General features: G+C 41.6%; 1 pseudogene; it reads right to left on the bottom strand.

The window, feature by feature from the left end:
* The window catches only part of LOC131696702 (zinc finger protein 721-like), a 29796-nt pseudogene extending 7845 nt beyond the window's left edge, over nucleotides 1-21951 (bottom strand).
* Between the last annotated feature and the right edge of the window lie 292 nt (nucleotides 21952-22243).

Here is a 22243-nt window from a genome sequence, read left to right as displayed (position 1 = left end):
ATGATGACGCGCACCCGCTCTCTGGGATGGAACCGCACAACAGCCTCGCGTTTTGATTGGTCCATGTCTGTCACATGAATGTGTCGTCACACGAGTGGAAAAGCGTGCAGGCATTTTTAACATTGTGATCAGAGAGAGAGAGAGAGAGTGATCTGCTTTCCACAACCTTACCATTAAAATATAATGTGGTATTACACTGCACTGATATAACAAACTATGGGAGATTACTTTATATGAATGATCATGTTATGCACGAATGTAAGAATTGGCTTTCTGTGGGGGTGTACTTTTTTCTTTCAAGTAGCATATATCTATAATCGTTTTTGAACATGTGAACATGTACATAACCACACTGTTCAAAACTAACACAACAAGAATGCTTTTTTTTTATTTAACGGTTGTAATACACACAGTACTGTATCGATGCCTCTGTAATTTCCATTGATAAATCATTACAAAAATAACATCTTAGAGTTTTATTACACTTGATAATCGGTTCCCTTTTCTCTTTTGCAGTTGTAGTTTTTGTTTTGCACTTTGGAAACATGAACGAAAAAAAAAACAGATGAATATAATTGAAGTAGACTGTAAACCCGACACACACACACACACAGCTCACAATATTACAGCAGATACCAGGAAAAACCTATTCAGGTAACTGACAGTCTATTCACTATTTACAATCACTCTGCAATATCTCTACTTCAGCCTCCTCCACTCAGAGCCGCAGAGAGCCGTCATGCACCCCGGGGAATGATGGGTACGTTCAGACATTTTGATCATGGTTTGGTTTTTCATTTGTGTAATTTCTTGTTATATTATGTATACTCTTAATATGCTGCATGGATAGATGCTTCTCTGTGGTTTCTGTGTTTCTACGCTTTGAGATGCGTGCATCTAGGAGCTTTATAAAATAAAGATTATTATTATTATAAAATGTCTTCACTATTAATATCCAGGAATATAACTAGCAAACCTCTGATTATTAACAAAACGCTTCACTGCCACACATACTTTTACAGCTTGTTTTCTGTGTACATAATTTAATAAGAAGTTAATAACAGCACCTGTTTATTTTGAGCGAATAAAAGACATGTGGATGACTGCAAAGTGGAAGCCTGAACTGAAAGCAAATTAGTGCTATTTGATTCGCTGGCTGCTCTGAAAAAGCAACCTAAATGTAATGTTGAATTTCATTGGCTGGCTGTGATGTAATGCTTTGTCATTGGCCACTGAGGTGTCAGCCCATGGGAAGAGCGTTTTTATTCCCCCAGATTGTACATTTGAAAACAATGGAAAGAGAAACAAAGAACAGGCAGAAAGGGAAAAAAACTTTATTAAACAAAGTCTGAATATCATTTTCATTCCAGAATGTAATAAATGAATGTTGTTTCTTTTTTTGTTTGTTTATCGTTGCGGTTGTTTCTAAACCCTGGTTTTCTTTCCATTCTTGGCACGATGAAGGAGTTTTGTCGATTTGAAGCCTAATTGGTGCTGTTGGTCCTGCAGGGGCTTGCGTGCTGGGGTGCCTGCACCTCAAAAAAGGAATTAGGCCTCAAATATGTTGGCAATGTTTGTGTAAATCTTTAAAAAATATTCAGAGCTTGAGAAAGTTCCTGCAGCATTGTATCACACATCAGGTTTTGTAAACAAATGTAAATTTAATGTCCGAGGACAAAATTACTCCTTGCTGATTGGTTGTTTTAAGATATTTTTTTTTCCAAAATACTAAAACATCCTTGTTGAACTCAGAGAGGCAGAGCACTGGAACTCAATCTCCAGCACTGAGAAGGACTCAGAGAGGCAGAGCGCTAGAACTCAATCTCCAGCGCTGAGAACGACTCAGAGAGGCAGAGCGCTAGAACTCAATCTCCAGCACTGAGAAGGACTCAGAGAGGCAGAGCGCTAGAACTCAATCTCCAGCACTGAGAAGGACTCAGAGAGGCAGAGCGCTGGAACTCAATCTCCAGCACTGAGAACGACTCAGAGAGGCAGAGCGCTAGAACTCAATCTCCAGCACTGAGAAGGACTCAGAGAGGCAGAGCGCTAGAACTCAATCTCCAGCACTGAGAAGGACTCAGAGAGGCAGAGCACTAGAACTCAATCTCCAGCGCCGAGAAGGACTCAGAGAGGCAGAGCGCTGGAACTCAATCTCCAGCACTGAGAAGGACTCAGAGAGGCAGAGCGCTAGAACTCAATCTTAAATGCACATTCAGTTGGAAGATTATTTTTCTTTAAAAAAAATAAATAAATAATAATTCTCAGAGAGACCTTACATTGCATTACATAATATTTGGGCTTCTGGTTTTCGTCTGACTTTTCGTCCCTCCTTTATAAATTAATTTCACAATTAACACATTTCTCAGTTTTAATTCAGAAACCAATTGTTTCATGCATTTGATCTGCTTTTACTGTGTCTGAAAAACACAAGCCAAGTTAGTAGAAACACTTGGTTTCTGAATTAAAATTGAGAAATGTGTTAGTTGTGAAATTGGGGCAACCTTGGCCCCCACCTCTTTGATAGTTGTGCCTATTTGCTTGGTGCTGGCCAAGGTTGCCCCAATTGTTTCTCCCAAGTTAACTTGTGTTTTTGATACAAGTTAGAAGAAACAACTGGGGCAACCTTGGACCTCATCGGTTTTACAGTTGTGCCTGTTTGCTTTCTGCTGAGCAAGGTTGCCCCAATGGTTTCATGAAACTTGTCTTGTGTTTTTGATATCTCTACTTTAAATGGCTGGGCTCTTTTGAGAACTTGGCGTTTTTTCACATTTCCAAAGTGTTTTTGTTTCAAATTCATAATGCAAGGTTAACATTTTTTTCTTCATGATAGAACAGTCCCAATTAACATAGTCTTTAAGGTTTCTCTCTTCTGTGAATTCGCTGGTGTTTTTGAAGTCCTTGTTTAAGATGGAACCTTTTCCCACAGTCAGAGCAGCGATACGGTTTCTCTCCTGTGTGAATTCGCTGGTGCGAAACAAGGTTGTTTGAATGACTGAAACTCTTCCCACAGTCAGAGCAGGAATATGGTTTCTCTCCTGTGTGAATTCGCTGGTGTTTTTTCATGTCTCCTGAGTAACTGAAACTCTTCCCACAGTCAGAGCAGTGATACGGTTTCTCTCCTGTGTGAATTCGCTGGTGCGAAACAAGGTTGTTTGAATGACTGAAACTCTTCCCACAGTCAGAACAGTGATATGGTTTCTCTCCTGTGTGAATTCGCTGGTGTTTTTTCATGTCTCCTGAGTAACTGAAACTCTTCCCACAGTCAGAGCAGCGATACGGTTTCTCTCCTGTGTGAATTCGCTGGTGTGAAACAAGGTGTCCGGACTGACTGAAACTCTTCCCACAGTCAGAGCAGGAATATGGTTTCTCTCCTGTGTGAATTCGCTGGTGTTTTTTCATGTCTCCTGAGTAACTGAAACTCTTCCCACAGTCAGAGCAGCGATACGGTTTCTCTCCTGTGTGAATTTGCTGGTGCGAAACAAGGTGTCCGGACTGACTGAAACTCTTCCCACAGTCAGAGCAGGAATATGGTTTCTCTCCTGTGTGAATTCGCTGGTGTTTTTTCATGTCTCCTGAGTAACTGAAACTCTTCCCACAGTCAGAGCAGCGATACGGTTTCTCTCCTGTGTGAATTTGCTGGTGTGTTTTCATGTCTCTTGACCTAATGAAACTCTTCCCACAGTCAGAGCAGCGATACGGTTTCTCACCTGTGTGAATTTGCTGGTGTGAAACAAGGTGTCCGGACTGACTGAAACTCTTCCCACAGTCAGAGCAGCAATACGGTTTTTCTCCTGTGTGAATTCGCTGGTGTGCTTTCATGTTTCCTGACCTACTAAAACTCTTCCCACAGTCAGAACAGTGATACGGTTTCTCTCCTGTGTGAGTTCGCTGGTGTGTTTTAAAATGCTCTAACTGGGTGAAACCTTTCCCACAGTCAGGATATTCTCCAGCGCCCGCCCTCGCTTTAGCTGCTGGACTGGAACCTGGAAAATACGAACAGGAAAGTAAGAGGGACTGCTTGCTGGCTTAGGCAGGGATGGAAATAAGCTCCCCTTGCATAGCAGTTTGATCACCTCCTGGTTTTACTAGCAGTTTAATAAGACACACCTGTGCTTGTTACCTATACATTGGGGCTAATCAGGCTCATTTTAAAACCTGGAACAGGTGAATCTGCTATGCAACAGGAGTCTTATTTCCATCCCTGGCTTAGGGCAGGTGGGGGAGTGTATTAAAACATGTGAATTTCAGCTGTGGGGGCTTGCAATAGGTTACAACAGCTTAAAAAAAACAACTAAACAAAGCCTTTACTTTATGTGTAAAAGCAGTCAGTAAAGTACACATCACCTATTTATTTAATACAAGTTACAGTATTATACCTCTTTGACGTAGCGCTGCAGCAGAACCTCCCAAATAGTATCTGCTTCAGCCAAATCGTAACTGTTGGCATCTCTGCTTTATGTGTAAAAGCAGTCAGTAAAGACTGATGCTGGTGAAACCGAGCCCTGGGATCAAAATCTGCCTTCAAAGACCTCCTGTGACGTTTCAGGTCTATTTCCTCCAACACATGCTACAATTATATCTTTAAATAGCATTACTTTACGCATTTACAAAAATATCCATATACTGTTACACTGAATATTTATAATGATATATACAGTACTTTAGTGTTTCTAATCCTTGGTATAATTCTCCCCACTCCCAGAGCAATGACTACATTCTACCTGTATCTGAAGTTCACCAGTAGCGAGTCCTATCTTGAACTGGTTGGAGTGGTACAGCAAAAAACAAACAGCTAGTAATGTAACCTACATGCTCCCTCCCTCCCTCTCAACCACACTGTGGATATCACGCAATCTAGAATGACAATGTCACAGCTACTGGGAGTCACTCACCTGCTAGACTGCATTCTGAATGGGAGCGTCCGTCTTCCTTTCCACCTCCTTGCATGCTGTTGGGAGAGCCTTCCTCTCCAGCGCCTTGCTCTCTCACGCAGATTCTCTCCAGCACCACGCTACACTCCCGCAGGCGTACAGGCTCCTGCTCAGGGATGTTTGGTTTGAAGTCCTCAGATTCTTCCTTCACTGGTTCCATGTGCTCAAACTCTACTTCAAGGGGCTCCCATTTAATACGGACAGTTTCCAGCACCTCTTCTTGTTTAACAGGAAGGGGTTCTTCTGTATGGGGGATCTCCAATTCAATGTGCTCAGCTTTAATGTCAGAGACCTCTGGCTGACTGCTGTCACATTGCATCTCACAGAGCTCCTGTTTAATGGGGAGGGAAGCCAGCCCAGAGAACTCCACTCTAATGGGGACCAGTTCAAGTTCAGGGAACTCCTCTTTAATCTGGACAGATTCCATCTTCACACTGTCCATGGCAGCACACGGGATTCTGTTTAATAGCTGAAAAACAAATGCATGTATTTATTTAAATACAGGGTTATGAAGGCCATTCAAGGGGTCGACAACATCTGTCCTTAATAGCAGGGGTGGCTTTGCTAATGAAAGGACATACAATTTCTTGTAATAACTTCATAATACCAGAGAATTTTATCTGTTGAAATGTTTACATAATGTATCCATTCCATATATTATTTATTGCAGATTTCTTTCGAGCAACATGTTCTAACATTTGTTACAGATTTGGAACATACCCAGTAATCTCTGCATGTAGGAATACCTCCTAAGAGAACACTTTTTGATATAGACTGACTACACAGGGGAAAGTTGACAGAGATTCATTTTTATTTTTTCACTCTGCTATTTTATTATTATTATTATTATTATTATTTGTTTATTTAGCAGACGCCTTTATCCAAGGCGACTTACAGAGACTAGGGTGTGTGAACTATGCATCAGCTGCAGAGTCACTTACAACTACATCTCACCCGAAAGACGGAACACAAGGAGGTTAAGTGACTTGCTCAGGGTCACACAGTGAGTCAGTGGCTGAGGTGGGATTTGAACCGGGGATCTTCTGGTTCCAAGCCCCTTTCTTTAACCACTGGACCACACAGCCTCCTACATCTACATTGTGAATCTACAAGCTACATCTGTATTGTGAATGACTAGCGTATCATATCGGAGGCATGGATTAGTGATGAGACATTATCACTTTTACAAGTCAATTTGATTATCAATTATCAGTTATGACTATTCTAATAACATCCTTCTAGGGGCAAAAAGTCACAAAAAGGTTCCTGATTATTTTTTTTTTTATTCTAAACTACAATAAACTTCAGTAACTTTTTCAACAGCACTTTCAAACCTAGAAAACATACAGTATGCATTATATTGAAGTCAATACTAAAGCAGCATAAGCAATATATAAACCATACCACTTCACAGAAACCACTTTTAAATAAAGAAGAAAAGCACACACACAATCTGACAATGCACTCTCATGCTCTCAACTGCCTGAATCTTCTCTTAAAGTCTTTCGAATCTCTTACACCCCAGGGAATTATGCACAGAAAAAAAAAATTCAAAATGATGCGTTATCTCTGAACAAGTGTGTGCAAAGTAACAAAACTATTGTGCAGTTGTATTGGGTTCAACTCTCATACTGGATATGAAAATACTAGCATAAGTTGAAAAATAATAACTAGAAAACAATGGATTTTTTTCTAAATTCCATGATTGATATAAAGGAACACCAGCTCCTTCAGTTTGTCTTCCGAAAGAGAACGCCTCCGATCGGACAGGACAAGATTCCACAGCGAGGTGCTGCGCTCGGCATCGGCTGTATTTACTGCATCGATGTATCTGAAAGCTAATGTTTTCACATTAAGAAGACGGCCAGCTGTCGATGACCAAAACAAGTCAATGTCGAATTTCCCCTGTGGATCGCATCGGCCGTCACCTTCACAGTGTTCAAAGCAAAGCAATGAAAATCTTTTAGTCTCTCGTTTGCTGATATATTGGCAACGTGGGATCTTTGTCGTGGCATTTTCTGGCAGAATCAGTCAATGTTCCCTTTATCCTCAGTGGGTCAACTGCACTGAACTGAGAGCAGCGTACTAACTGGGGATGATCCCGTGGTTAGTACGCAGCTCTGTACTAAACTAGTGCGCAAGTTAAATACCAATTGCAACGAACTTGGAGGCTGAAGTTAGTCCCCAGCTGCGTACTAAAAAAGGTATCAATTGCACTGACGCCAAAAATAACTGCTGCTGCCCTCTAGGGGATACCAAGTACGGGACTAACTTAATTTAACTCTTGCTATGGACTAAGAATTTTAGTATTGTACTAAGTGGAATAGTGGAAGACATGTGAAAGTCCCAGAATGTACTGGCAGTTTCTTTTTGCTGAAATAATAATGTGTGCTTATAATACACACATGCAGTCACTTTATTTGAAGCATCTGCTGCCTGTATGGATATTGTAATAGCAACATAAAATTTCACTATGACTACAATACTGTTAACTACTAATAATGAAAGAAGGTGTGGGCAGCATTACAGACATGCATGTAGAGCCTGTAGGATGCGATAGTAGCTTTAACATTTGAGAGACTTTATTTTTAGGGTGGGGGTGGGGGGGGGGGGTTGGGCAGCAAGTCTTTTCATTCCCTTTAAGTTGAGGGGACTCGACACTGGTGGTTCTTAGGGGTGAGTAGAGATATTGAGGAGTAGGGACACAGTGGGTAGAATGGGATTTAAGTGTTATTTTATGTAGTAGGACCTGGGGGCACATCGAAAAATAAAATAATCAATGCTCTTCTCAGGGTGTTTTTAGAAGTGATTATCTAGGATACGTCTTCGGAATACCACCCCTTCCCTGTTTTGTACTACCTGTGGTCCAATGACAACGGTGTTGAAACAGCCTGTGTGTGTGGAGTGTCAACATTAAACCAGCTTGGTTTATTTCATGACATTGCACTTGGTTGAGTATTTTATAGGAAGTCTGTGTGCCCTGATATGGAGTACTTTACCATGCATATATATCTTAAATCAAAAAAAATATATATATATTACGTGCAGACATATAAATATATGTTAGAGACGACTTAATATTCATGTGTAACTGTCGGCCTATTTGTAACATTGTAAAAATGATTATTAGCTCATAAAATTGTAAAATACATACATTACTGAAACTCAAAGAAAACCTGCGAAAATAACTCGGACCCTATTATTAACCTCCTTGTGCTCCGTGTTTCGGGTGAGACGCTGTTTATGCATAGTTCACACACACCCTATAGTCTCTGTAAGTTGCCTTGGATAAAGGTGTCTGCTAAACTCTCTATATATATATATATATATGAGTCAGTTTTCGCGTCCCTCGTTGATCAGTGTTGTACACACACTATGGTATAGCGGTAGTTCGCCTGCCCCTCAATGTAAATACCCAGCTAACACACTAAGACTCAAACACGTTGTCATTAATATTAAACATAAAAACGTCGGTACCTTATTTTTTATTGATTAAATTGTTATATTTTAAATGGACTCGGTGTTGTTGATGACGTCACGCCTGTTCATTTAACAAACAAAGCGTCACAAACAAATAACCTTCAATTAAAATGAATAATACTGTAACTTACCTTTTAGTCTCGTCCACGCCTTACAAACGGGTATGTAATATCGTTTAACTAAACACACAAATAATAATAATGATAATAATTAACCCGCCTCCTCACGGCTCGGTGTTTATCTCGCGCTGTTTGAGAAACGCCGCGCTCTGTTTGAAGCGTCAGCAGCTCGGAGTTCCCGGATGATGACGCACACCCGCTCTCTGGGATGGAACCGCACAACAGTCTCGCGTTTTGATTGGTCCATGTCTGTCACATGAATGTGTCGTCACACGCGTGGAAAAGCGTGCAGGCATTTTTAACATTGTGATCAGAGAGAGAGAGAGAGAGTGATCTGCTTTCCACAACCTTACCATTAAAATATAATGTGGTATTACACTGTACTGATAGAACAAACTATGGGTGATCACTTTATATGAATGATCATGTTATGCACGAATGTAAGAATTGGCTTTCTGTGGTGGTGTACTTTTTTCTTTCAAGTAGCATATATCTATAATCGTTTTTGAGCATGTGAACATGTACATAACCACACTGTTCAAAACTAACACAACAAGAATGCTTTTTTTTTTTATTTAACGCTTGTAATACACACAGTACTGTATCGATGCCTCTGTAATTTCCATTGACAAAGCATTACAAAATAACATCTTAGAGTTTTATTACACTTGATAATCGGTTCCCTTTTCTCTTTTGCAGTTGTAGTTTTTGTTTTGCACTTTGGAAACATGAAAGAAAAAAAAAACACAGATGAATTTAATTGAAGTAGACTAAACCCGACACACACACACAGCTCAAAATATTACAGCAGATATCATGAAAAACCTATTCAGGTAACTGACAGTCTATTCATTATTTACAATCACTCTGCAATATCTCTACTTCAGCCTCCTCCACTCAGAGCCGCAGAGAGCCGTCATGCGCCCCGGGGAATGATGGGTACGTTCAGACATTTTGATCATGGTTTGGTTTTTCATTTGTGTAATTTCTTGTTATATTATGTATACTCTTAATATGCTGCATGGATAGATGCTTCTCTGTGGTTTCTGTGTTTCTACGCTTTGAGATGCGTGCATCTAGGAGCTTTATAAAATAAAGATTATTATTATTATTATTATTATTATTACAATTATAAAATGTCTTAACTATTAATATGCAGGAATATAACTAGCAAACCTCTGATTATTAACAAAACGCTTCACTGCCACACATACTTTTACAGCTTGTTTTCTGTGTACATAATTTAATAAGAAGTTAATAACAGCACCTGTTTATTTTGAGCGAATAAAAGACATGTGGATGACTGCAAAGTGGAAGCCTGAACTGAAGGCAAATTAGTGCTATTTGATTCGCCGGCTGCTCTGAAAAAGCAACCTAAATGTAATGTTGAATTTCATTGGCTGGCTGTGATGTAATGCTTTGTCATTGGCCACTGAGGTGTCAGCCCATGGGAAGAGCGTTTTTATTCCCCCAAATGATTGTACATTTGAAAACAATGGAGAGAGACAGAGAGAACAGGCAGAAAGGGAAAAAAACTTTATTAAACAAAGTCTGAATATCATTTTCATTCCAGAATGTAATAAATGAATGTTGTTTCTTTTTTTGTTTGTTTATCGTTGCGGTTGTTTCTAAACCCTGGTTTTCTTTCCATTCTTGGCACGATAAAGGAGTTTTGTCGATTTGAAGCCTAATTGGTGCTGTTGGTCCTGCAGGGGCTTGCGTGCTGGGGTGCCTGCACCTCAAAAAAGGAATTAGGCCTCAAATATGTTGGCAATGTTTGTGTAAATCTTTAAAAAATATTCAGAGCTTGAGAAAGTTCCTGCAGCATTGTATCACACATCAGGTTTTGTAAACAAATGTAAATTTAATGTCCGAGGACAAAATTACTCCTTGCTGATTGGTTGTTTTAAGATATTTTTTTTATCCAAAATACTAAAACATCCTTGTTGAACAAAAAGATAAATATCGTAAACAAGCCATTTCTTTTCATGTGATCTGGTTAATTACGTGTTTTTTATGGCAGAGCTGAGGGTATAAAATACATTTTTATAAATGTACGATTTAGTGTAATTATCGGAATGTGATTTTCGGTTTTAATAGATAAAACCCGATAAAACACACCCGAAAAAAAATGAAATCGGTGGCTAGCCAATAAACAGGGAAAACACGGGAAAAACTGTGGAAATGGTTGATCAATTCACGTTGACTTTACCCTTTAACCATTAGAAAATAAAACCTACTACAAAAATAATAATAAATACATTTCCCAGTGCTGCTGGGCAATGTCCCGCCTTCCTGACTCGTATCTATCATTGATTCGTTCTCAATACTTTAAACCCGCCCCAACTACTGAGTGACAGCACACTCCTACATTTCTATTGGAGACTCCGCTTGCGAGATTTAAAACGAGATTACAATCAGGATGGAGGCTTGTAGCGGGATTTAAAGATATATTACAATTAAGATATGGAAGATTAAAAACAGAATTGTGGCGAAATGTACAAAAATGCCTCCACACAAGAACCCCAGAAGAATGTGCCGTGACCAGAGGGATTTCACTGTGGAGACAGCAAAGGAAAGAAGGGACAACTTAAGTGTGCAAGTACTGTCCAGTTACTACTAGAAAAAAATAAACAAAAAAAAAACGCATTTTGAAAGTAACCGAAAACAATAATTTCATACAGTATATCAAAAACGAAAGCCCTCCCCCTCCAAAAAAAAAAAAACGATTTACATAAAACTTCAAAAATAGTTACAAATAAGCACCGAAAAATACAATTAATAAAAAACGAAAAACAGAAGCCCTAAGTATAATTGATCTTTTAAAATGCGTTTGGGCTGTAAAGCAGCCGTTATATTTGAATTGTAGGTGAGCTCGAGCGGCAGAACGAGCCTCCTAGATCAGAGAATCCGAGCAGCTCGAGCTGAGAGGCGAGGCTTCGACAGCTCACTCGGACGCCGTGTGTGAGGAGAGAGGCGGGGCTTCGACAGCTCACTCGCACGCCGTGTGTGAGGAGAGAGGCGGGGCTTCGACAGCTCACTCGGACGTCGTGTGTGAGGAGAGAGGCGGGGCTTCGACAGCTCACTCGCACGCTGTGTGTGAGGAGAGAGGCGGGGCTTCGACAGCTCACTCGGACGCTGTGTGTGAGGAGAGAGGCGGGGCTTCGACAGCTCACTCGGACGTCGTGTGTGAGGAGAGAGGCGGGGCTTCGACAGCTCACTCGCACGCCGTGTGTGAGGAGAGAGGCAGGGCTTCGACAGCTCACTCGGACGCCGTGTGTGAGGAGAGAGGCGGGGCTTCGACAGCTCACTCGCACACCGTGTGTGAGGAGAGAGGCGGGGCTTCGACAGCTCACTCGCACGCCGTGTGTGAGGAGAGAGGCAGGGCTTCGACAGCTCACTCGGACGCCGTGTGTGAGGAGAGAGGCGGGGCTTCGACAGCTCACTCGCACACCGTGTGTGAGGAGAGAGGCGGGGCTTCGACAGCTCACTCGCACGCTGTGTGTGAGGAGAGAGGCGGGGCTTCGACAGCTCACTCGGACGCTGTGTGTGAGGAGAGAGGCGGGGCTTCGACAGCTCACTCGGACGCCGTGTGTGAGGAGAGAGGCGGGGCTTCGACAGCTCACTCAGAGGTCGTGTGTGAGGAGAGAGGCGTGGCTTCGACAGCTCACTCGGACGCCGTGTGTGAGGAGAGAGGCGGGGCTTCGACAGCTCACTCGCACACCGTGTGTGAGGAGAGAGGCGGGGCTTCGACAGCTCACTCGGACGCCGTGTGTGAGGAGAGAGGCGGGGCTTCGACAGCTCACTCGGACGTCGTGTGTGAGGAGAGAGGCGGGGCTTCGACAGCTCACTCGCACGCTGTGTGTGAGGAGAGAGGCAGGGCTTCGACAGCTCACTCGGACGCCGTGTGTGAGGAGAGAGGCGGGGCTTCGACAGCTCACTCGCACACCGTGTGTGAGGAGAGAGGCGGGGCTTCGACAGCTCACTCGCACGCTGTGTGTGAGGAGAGAGGCGGGGCTTCGACAGCTCACTCGGACGCTGTGTGTGAGGAGAGAGGCGGGGCTTCGACAGCTCACTCGGACGCCGTGTGTGAGGAGAGAGGCGGGGCTTCGACAGCTCACTCGCACACCGTGTGTGAGGAGAGAGGCGGGGCTTCGACAGCTCACTCGCACGCTGTGTGTGAGGAGAGAGGCGGGGCTTCGACAGCTCACTCGGACGCTGTGTGTGAGGAGAGAGGCGGGGCTTCGACAGCTCACTCGGACGCCGTGTGTGAGGAGAGAGGCGGGGCTTCGACAGCTCACTCGCACACCGTGTGTGAGGAGAGAGGCGGGGCTTCGACAGCTCACTCGGACGTCGTGTGTGAGGAGAGAGGCGGGGCTTCGACAGCTCACTCGCACGCTGTGTGTGAGGAGAGAGGCGGGGCTTCGACAGCTCACTCGGACGCCGTGTGTGAGGAGAGAGGCGGGGCTTCGACAGCTCACTCGCACGCTGTGTGTGAGGAGAGAGGCGGGGCTTCGACAGCTCACTCGGACGCCGTGTGTGAGGAGAGAGGCGGGGCTTCGACAGCTCACTCGCACACCGTGTGTGAGGAGAGAGGCGGGGCTTCGACAGCTCACTCGCACGCCGTGTGTGAGGAGAGAGGATGATAGAAGGAGACGCGCAAATACATTTTTTGTTTATTTGAGAAAGAAACATTTTGTGATTGGCAACTGACAGTCCTTGAGAGTTTTCTGGACTATTTTTGAGGCTATACAGTCCTGTGCAGCCACGATATTTTCTATTATTATTTTGTCGTGTGGATACTCTAGAACTAGAACTCAATTTGATACAACAAGCTTTAAAAAGTACATTTAGCTAATTTAAGTACAAGTTAGACATAGGTGTTGTTTTTAGCGTTGCTTACTATTGTGTTGTATAATTAATCAGTCATTAATCAGCACACACAAGGTTTAATTGAACAGTAATGTCTCATTAGAACTCAGGTTACACAATTTGACTTTCTGTACCTAAGATCCGTACACATGCTTGCAACACTGCTATTACTCAGGGCAGTTTACAAGAGCAGCACAAATACAAGCATGGACAATACACATTGCAAAGCTACACGTCACGCAGTATTCAGTCATTCACAGGGACGCGGGAAGTGGGGGTGCTTTCTTGTTAACTTTAGTTTATGAATGAATGTTTGCACTGTCTGCAAGAAAGTCACGAGTCAACGTTTAAACCAATTAGCATTGCTGTGTGCGTGCTGTCATTCAGTGTTTCAACCAATTAGCACTAAGCATTGCTATGCGAGGGCGGGCGTTCATTGTTCCAGCCTATCACTGACCGCGTTTACTTCCAAATGCGTCCTGACCGAGCAGCTGGTTTCGCTGTGATAACTGCGTGTTTAACTGTGTGGGACGGCAGAACATTGCAAATTAATATCTAACTTCCAGAACCACATTAAAACAGTCGAGAAGAAAGGATATTTAAATGTTAACGTGTCATTATATTTCTCAATAAACAAATCATAACCTTCCTGCGTTTCTTTTTACTGGTAGAAAGAACCAGTCCACGTGCTGGATGCCACTTATTTTAATTTAAATAAAACCAAAGAAATCGTAAAAACTCTAAAATGTATTTTTAGTGGTTCTGTCTTCAGTATCCTGTTTTTTTTTTTTTATTATTCACTATGCCCCTTTTTTAACTGTTACTGCAACAGCCCAGGCCAGTGAGGCACGATTATTTCCATTAGTAGGCTAATCATATCAGTACTGTACTTGAAATTTGAGATTTTTTTTAGTATGGATTCAAGTAGAAAGTGACATTTTATGTTTTCGGTAAGAACTCAGAAGAGACGTTCAATCGCTCAGGAAGGCAGATTAACAAGGTGATCTTACGTCTGCTTTAATGGATGTATAACTGTGTTTCTTGCCACGGCATGACAAACTGACATTTTCATTTTTCGCTTCCAGTAGAAAATATTTTTTCCATTGACCATTGTTTATTGTTACATTTTGAGCTGAATATTTTGTAATTGACCGCAATGTAATGAGGGAGTTCTAAAATGTAAAGAAAGAAACGCAAGAGAAAAGGAAGGCAGGGAGGGATGCAAGACGTTTATAAAGGAGGGAGCGGGTGAAACTACTAAGAGATAAAACGAGTCAAATAAAAACTAAATCTAAACAAATCAGTTTACAATGATACTGACTTCAGTCTTTCATTCACTGTAAATAATTACTCACAGATAAAAGCAACGCGGCTAGCTCCATTGTTAACAGGTTTATTGCTCTGTATCACCGGATCGCAATTTAAATAGCGCCCCTTTCAATGTGAACACATAAAATAATTCATCCTTCAAGTCGTTTCTTTGTTAATTCTACATTTTGCTATTTGTTAAGTTTACAAGCCGTGTGTATTTACCAAATCAGCGTTGTGTAGTGTAGTGACTACGTCCTCCTCACAGGGAGAGGAAAGCCACCAGTTGTCATTAAGGAATGTAGAGCTACAAAATATTTGAGCTTGATTTAATCCAGCCCATGATTAAAGGATGCTAACTACAGCTTTAAAGACAGGTAGAGCGAACAGAAATAAATGTAAAAATCTACCAACCCTATATTAATAAGTAACAGCTGCTACCAAATGCCAAGCAGTAGTGCACTGCCTTTAAAACTGTAGCTTTCTTTCCCAATGCGTCTTCACAGCGAATGTACGAAAGGCGGAACTTTGCCCGTTAGCATGGGTGTCTGTAACATGTTTTCAAGTCTGATCTGTGTTGCGTTAGAGACCAGCACCATTTACAATGTGTGAACAGACCTATTAAACGTGTCGAATGGAAAGAAAGCATTTTATTGCCGAAGATTAATGTATTTTATTTGTATTTATTTTAAAAAGACATCTAAGGACAGTGCATCTGATTTGCAACATGTGCCTCTTGTGACGTGCCCACGTCACCGCCCACTTCGACACAATCAGAGTGCAAGAGAGCTGAAGAGCATTTTTGCCATTTAAAATTAATTATTATTATTAGTTTATTTAGCAGACGCTTTTATCCAAGGCGACTTACAGAGACTAGGTTGTGTGAACTATGCATCAGCTGCAGAGTCACAAGGAGGTTAAGTGACTTGCTCAGGGTCACAAATGCATGCTCTTAAACAAAACAGATACACAAAACAGTAGTTACACAGGGATTCATAATGCAATGTCAACATTTGTTTTTCTATTGAACATAATCTTTACGGTTTCTCGTCTTTGTGAATTCTTTGGTGTTTTTTCAGGTCGTGTTTAACACAGAAACTCTTCCCACAGTCAGAGCAGCGATACGGTTTCTCTCCTGTGTGGGTTCGCTGGTGTGAAACAAGGTGTCCTGACCGACTGAAACTCTTCCTACATATAATGCAGCGATTTCACATTCTGTTTCCTCAGCTCACTTTTTATTGTTAAAATTAATTAAAAAATGTTCAAACGAACAAAAAATTACATCTAACGTCTGTGTATGAGCTGCTGCCTGTTGTTTTCTTGTGTGTGTGTGTGTGTGTGTGTGTGTGTGTGTGTGTGTGTGCACCGCCCCCTGCGGGCTCGCTGTGCTGTGCGAGTGGTGGAAAGTTATGCAAATCACCTACTCTAGCCCGACCAATGAGCGGTGAGGATAAGCTTATATTAAGAGAAGCCTGCACTCTGCATGTGGTTGTTTTGGCTGGAGCCTCAGAGAGTTAAAGAGGAGCTCCCTGTACTGCATTCGAGCTCTAAACATGCTGAAGTGTTGCAATACCCAGGAGAGCTGTGTGCTAGCTGGAACTAGAGGGGAAGATTAACCAGTATCTTGCTAAACAACAGGAATTCTGTGGAGCATTAAAATACACAAATCATGACAAATAAAAATAATAAACATCTTAAAAAATAAAATTTATTGCACATTGGATCATTTTAAAAATGCATGATTAGTTGTGACTTTTTATTTTCATGTTTTTTTCACTACCTAAAAGGCTCTTTCCCAGCAGTCCTCTATATCCTCTGAATGCAGAGTCTGCCTGGGTGCTGCATCACATGATGAAGGCTCCAGCACTGACAACGACTCAGAGAGGCAGAGCGATAGAACTCAATTTGATACAACAACCTATAAAAAGTACATTTTGCTCATTTAAATACAAGTTAGACATAGGTGTTGTTTTAGCGTTGCTTACTATTGTGTTGTATAATAAATCAATTAATTTCACAATTAACACATTTCTCATTTTTAATTCAGAAATCAATTGTTTCTACTAACTTGGCTTCTGTTTTTCAGACACAGTAAAAGCGGATCAAATGCATGAAAAACACAAGCCAAGTTAGTAGAAACAATTGATTTCTGAATTAAAACTGAGAAATGTGTTAATTGTGAAATTGGGGCAACCTTGGCCCTCACCTATTTGACAGCTGTGCCTATTTGCTTGGTGCTGAGCAAGGTGTCCCCAATGGTTTCTTGAAATTTGTCTTCTGTTTTTGATATCTCTACTTTAAATGGCTGGGCACTTTTGATAACTTGGCGTTTTTTCACATTTCCAAAGTGTTTTTGTTTCAAATTCATAATGCAAGGTTAACAGTTTTTTCTTCATGATAGAACAGTCCCAATTAACATAGCCTTTAAGGTTTCTCTCTTCTGTGAATTTGCTGGTGTTTCTGAAGGCCTTGTTTAAGACAGAAACTCTTCCCACAGTCAGAGCAGTGATACGGTTTCTCTCCTGTGTGAATTCTCTGGTGTGAAACAAGCCTGTTTGACTGACTGAAACTCTTCCCAGTCAGACCAGGAATATGGTTTCTCTCCTGTGTGAATTCTCTGGTGTGAAACAAGGCTGTTTGAATGGCTGAAACTCTTCCCACAGTCAGAGCAGGAATACGGTTTCTCTCCTGTGTGAATTCTCTGGTGTGAAACAAGCCTGTTTGACTGACTGAAACTCTTCCCAGTCAGACCAGGAATATGGTTTCTCTCCTGTGTGAATTCTCTGGTGTGAAACAAGGCTGTTTGAATGGCTGAAACTCTTCCCACAGTCAGAGCAGCGATACGGTTTCTCTCCTGTGTGAATTCGCTGGTGTGTTCTCAGGTGTCCGGACTGACTGAAACTCTTCCCACAGTCAGAGCAGTGATACGGTTTCTCTCCTGTGTGAATTCGCTGGTGTGTTCTCAGGTTTCTTGAATAACTGAAACTCTTCCCACAGACAGAGCAGCAATATGGTTTCTCTCCTGTGTGAATTTGCTGGTGTGAAACAAGGCTGTCTGACCGACTGAAACTCTTCCCACAGTCAGAGCAGAAATAAGGATTCTCTCCTGTGTGAATTCGCTGATGGACAACAAGGCTGTTTGACCGACTGAAACTCTTCCCACAGTCAGAACAGTGATATGGTTTCTCTCCTGTGTGAATTCGCTGGTGTGTTTTCAGGGATACTGAGTGACTGAAACTCTTCCCACAGTCAGAGCAGCGATACGGTTTCTCTCCTGTGTGAATTCGCTGGTGTGTTTTTAGGTTTCCTGAACAACTGAAACTCTTCCCACAGTCAGAGCAGCGATACGGTTTATCTCCTGTGTGAATTCGCTGGTGTGTTTTCAGGGATACTGAGTGACTGAACCTCTTCCCACAGTCAGAGCAGCGATACGGTTTCTCTCCTGTGTGAATTCGCTGGTGTGTTTTAAAATGCTCTAACTGGGTGAAACCTTTCCCACAGTCAGGATATTCTCCAGCGCCCGCCCTCGCTTTAGCTGCTGGACTGGAACCTGGAAAATATGAACAGGAAAGTAAGAGGGACTGCTTGCTGGCTTAGGCAGGGATGGAAATAAGCCTCCCTTTGCATAGCAGTTTGATCCCTTCCTGGATTTACTAGCAGTTTAATAAGACACACCTGTGCTTGTTACCTATACATTGGGGCTAATCAGGCTCATTTTAAAACCTTGAACAGGTGAATCTGATATGCAATAGGAGTCTTATTTCCATCCCTGGCTTAGGGCAGGTGGTGGAGTGGATTAAAGCATGTGAATTTCAGCTGTGGGGGCTTGCAATAGGTTACAACAGCTTAAGAGAACCAAATAAACAAAGTCTTTACTTTATGTGCAAAAGCAGAGTCAGTAAAGACTGATGCTGGTGAAACCGAGCCTTGGGATCAAAACCTGCCTTCAAAGACCTCCTGTAATGTTTCAGGTCTATTTCCTCCAACACACGCTACAATTATATCTTTAAATAGCATTACTTTACGCATTTACAAAAATATCCATATACTGTTACACTGAACATTTATAATGATATATACAGTACTTTAGTGTTTCTAATCCTTGGTATAATTCCCCCCACTCCCCGAGCAATGGCTACATTATATCTGTATCTGAAGTTCACCAGTAGCGAGTCCTATCTTGAACTGGTTGGAGTGGTACAACAAAAACAAACAGCTAGTAATGTAATCTACATGCTCCCTCCCTCCCTTTCAACCACACTGTGGATATCACGCAATCTAGAATGACAATGTCACAGCTACTGGGAGTCACTCACCTGCTAGACTGCATTCTGAATGGGAGCGCCCGTCTTCCTTTCCACCTCCTTGCGTGCTGTTGGGAGAGCCTTCCTCTCCAGCGCCTTGCTCTCTCACGCAGATTCTCTCCAGCACCACGCTACACTCCCGCAGGCGTACAGGATCCAGCTCAGGGATGTTTGGTTTGAAGTCCTCCGATTCTTCCTTCCCTGGTTCCATGTGTTCAAACTCTACTTCAGGGGGCTCCCATTTAATACGGACAGTTTCCAGCACCTCTTCTTGTTTAACAGGAAGGGGTTCTTCTGTCTGGGGGATCTCCAATTCATTGTGCTCAGCTTTAATCTCAGAGTCCTCTGGGTGACTGCTGTCACATTGCATCTCACAGAGCTCCTGTTTAATGGGGAGGGAAGCCAGCCCAGAGAACTCCACTCTAATGGGGACAAGTTCAAGTTCAGGGAACTCCTCTTTAATCTGGACAGATTCCATCTTCACACTGTCCATGGCAGCACACGGGATTCTGTTTAATAGCTGAAAAACAGATGCATGTATTTATTTAAATACAGGGTTATGAAGGCCATTCAAGGGGCCGACAACATCTGTCCTTAATAGCAGGGGTGGCTTTGCTAATGAAGGGACATACAATTTCTTGTAATGACTTCATAATACCAGAGGATTTTATCTGTTGAAATGTTTACATAATGTATCCATTCCATATATTATTTATTGCAGATTTCTTTCGAGCAACATGTTCTAACATTTGTTTCAGATTTGGAACATACCCAGTAGTCTCTGCATATAGGAATACCTCCTAAGAGAACACTTTTTGATATAGACTGACTACACAGGGGAAAGTTGACAGAGATTCATTTTTATTTTTTCACTCTGCTATTTGAAGCTGCATCTGTATTGTGAATGACTAGCGTATCATATCGGAGGCATGGATTAGTGATGAGACATTATCACTTTTACAAGTCAATTTGATTATCGATTATCAGTTACGATTATTCTAATAACATCCTTCTAGGGGCAGAAAGTCACAAAAAGGCTCCTGATTATTTATTTTTTATTCTAATTAAACTACAATAAACTTCAATAACTTTTTCAACAGCACTTTCAAACCTAGAAAACATACAGTATGCATTATATTGAAGTCAATACTAAAGCAGCATTAGCAATATATAAACCATACCACTTCACAGAAACCACTTTTAAATAAATCTGATTCAGAGCCACCCCGCCTTGCGCCGTGTCTGGCTCCCTGTAAAAGGATGAAGCGGTTCTGATAATGAATGAATGAAAGAATGATTCAGAGCCCCCTTCAGATCCTGTTTGGGAACAACAACAATGCTTGATCCTCAGTACCGTACTAAATCTGGGGATCAGCTAGTCTCCAACTTTGATCCGCTTGTTTTTTCGATGCAATTGGTACTAACTTAGTCCGCAGCTGGGGATGATCCCGAGATAGTACCGGACTAGCTAGTACGCAACTTTGTACGCAGCTCCGTACTAACTCTGCAAGTTCATTGCAATTGGCCCTATATTACGATCCTGTGTGTTATGGTAATTGTTTATGTATTAAGTTTTAAAATGTTTAGTAAAACAGCATGACCTCAAGTTTTTGGAAAATTGATAAACTGTCAGTAATGAAATACAAATCGAGATGTAAGAGTCTGTGCGATGTATTTAAACACCCAAAATCAATATAAATGAAATGGCGACATCGAAGGCACAAGGACCTATTTTCACACACATACACATACAATATATATATATATATATATATATATATATATATATATATATATATATATATATGCAGTATATACATATTATATATAATTATGTTGCCCTGGTTGCCACCTTGCTGGCTATTCAAGCCACAGTGAGCAGCCCCATCGTGTGCCACATAATCAGGGTGCCTCGGACAAACCATTTGAATGTTTTTTTGGGGTTTTTTTTGCACATTTTCAATTAATTTTTTTTTTGGTTGCTTTTTTGTCCCTTTTGTATATATGGCAATAATTGCTTTATTTTGAGTCCAATTTGTTCCAAAATAAATGTCCATGTCCCTACATGATGAAGTTTCATTGTGCAATGCCAGATTTGAGCTGGCCACGCTAAAACATCTTTTACAAACAATAAATGTGTTTTTCTAAAAATCACCTCTCCTTTTTCTGTGGTTTTTGTTATCTGTATTGAGCAGGGTGTGTGTCAGGCTATTTAATTTATATTATATGGAAGTCTAGTGGGTGCGCATTCATTTCATGTATGACATGCACCTGTAACCTTTATAGTTAAAGAGTTATAGTCACAAATCTAACAGTAAAAAACCTGTGAAAATAACTCGGACCCTATTATTAACCTCCTTGTGCTCCGTGTTTCGGGTGAGACGCTGTTTATGCATAGTTCACACACACCCTATAGTCTCTGTAAGTTGTCTTGGATAAAGGTGTCTGCTAAACTCTATATATATATATATATATGAGTCAGTTTTCGCGTCCCTCGTTGATCAGTGTTGTACACACACTATGGTATAGCGGTAGTTCGCCTGCCCCTCAATGTAAATACCCAGCTAACACACTAAGACTCAAACACGTTGTCATTAATATTAAACATAAAAACGTCGGTACCTTATTTTTTATTGATTAAATTGTTATATTTTAAATGGACTCGGTGTTGTTGATGACGTCACGCCTGTTCATTTAACAAACAAAGCGTCACAAACAAATAACCTTCAATTAAAATGAATAATACTGTAACTTACCTTTTAGTCTCGTCCACGCCTTACAAACGGGTATGTAATATCGTTTAACTAAACACACAAATAATAATAATGATAATAATTAACCCGCCTCCTCACGGCTCGGTGTTTATCTCGCGCTGTTTGAGAAACGCCGCGCTCTGTTTGAAGCGTCAGCAGCTCGGAGTTCCCGGATGATGACGCGCACCCGCTCTCTGGGATGGAACCGCACAACAGTCTCGCGTTTTGATTGGTCCATGTCTGTCACATGAATGTGTCGTCACACGCGTGGAAAAGCGTGCAGGCATTTTTAACATTGTGATCAGAGAGAGAGAGAGAGAGAGAGTGATCTGCTTTCCACAACCTTACCATTAAAATATAATGTGGTATTACACTGTACTGATAGAATAAACTATGGGCGATTACTTTATATGAATGATCATGTTATGCACGAATGTAAGAATTGGCTTTCTGTGGTGGTGTACTTTTTTCTTTCA

The sequence above is a fragment of the Acipenser ruthenus genome, chromosome 38 (genome assembly GCF_902713425.1).
Source record: "Acipenser ruthenus chromosome 38, fAciRut3.2 maternal haplotype, whole genome shotgun sequence".
NCBI lineage: Eukaryota > Metazoa > Chordata > Actinopteri > Acipenseriformes > Acipenseridae > Acipenser > Acipenser ruthenus.
Note: the sequence above shows the minus strand (reverse complement) of the source record. Positions and strands in the feature narration are given on the sequence as shown.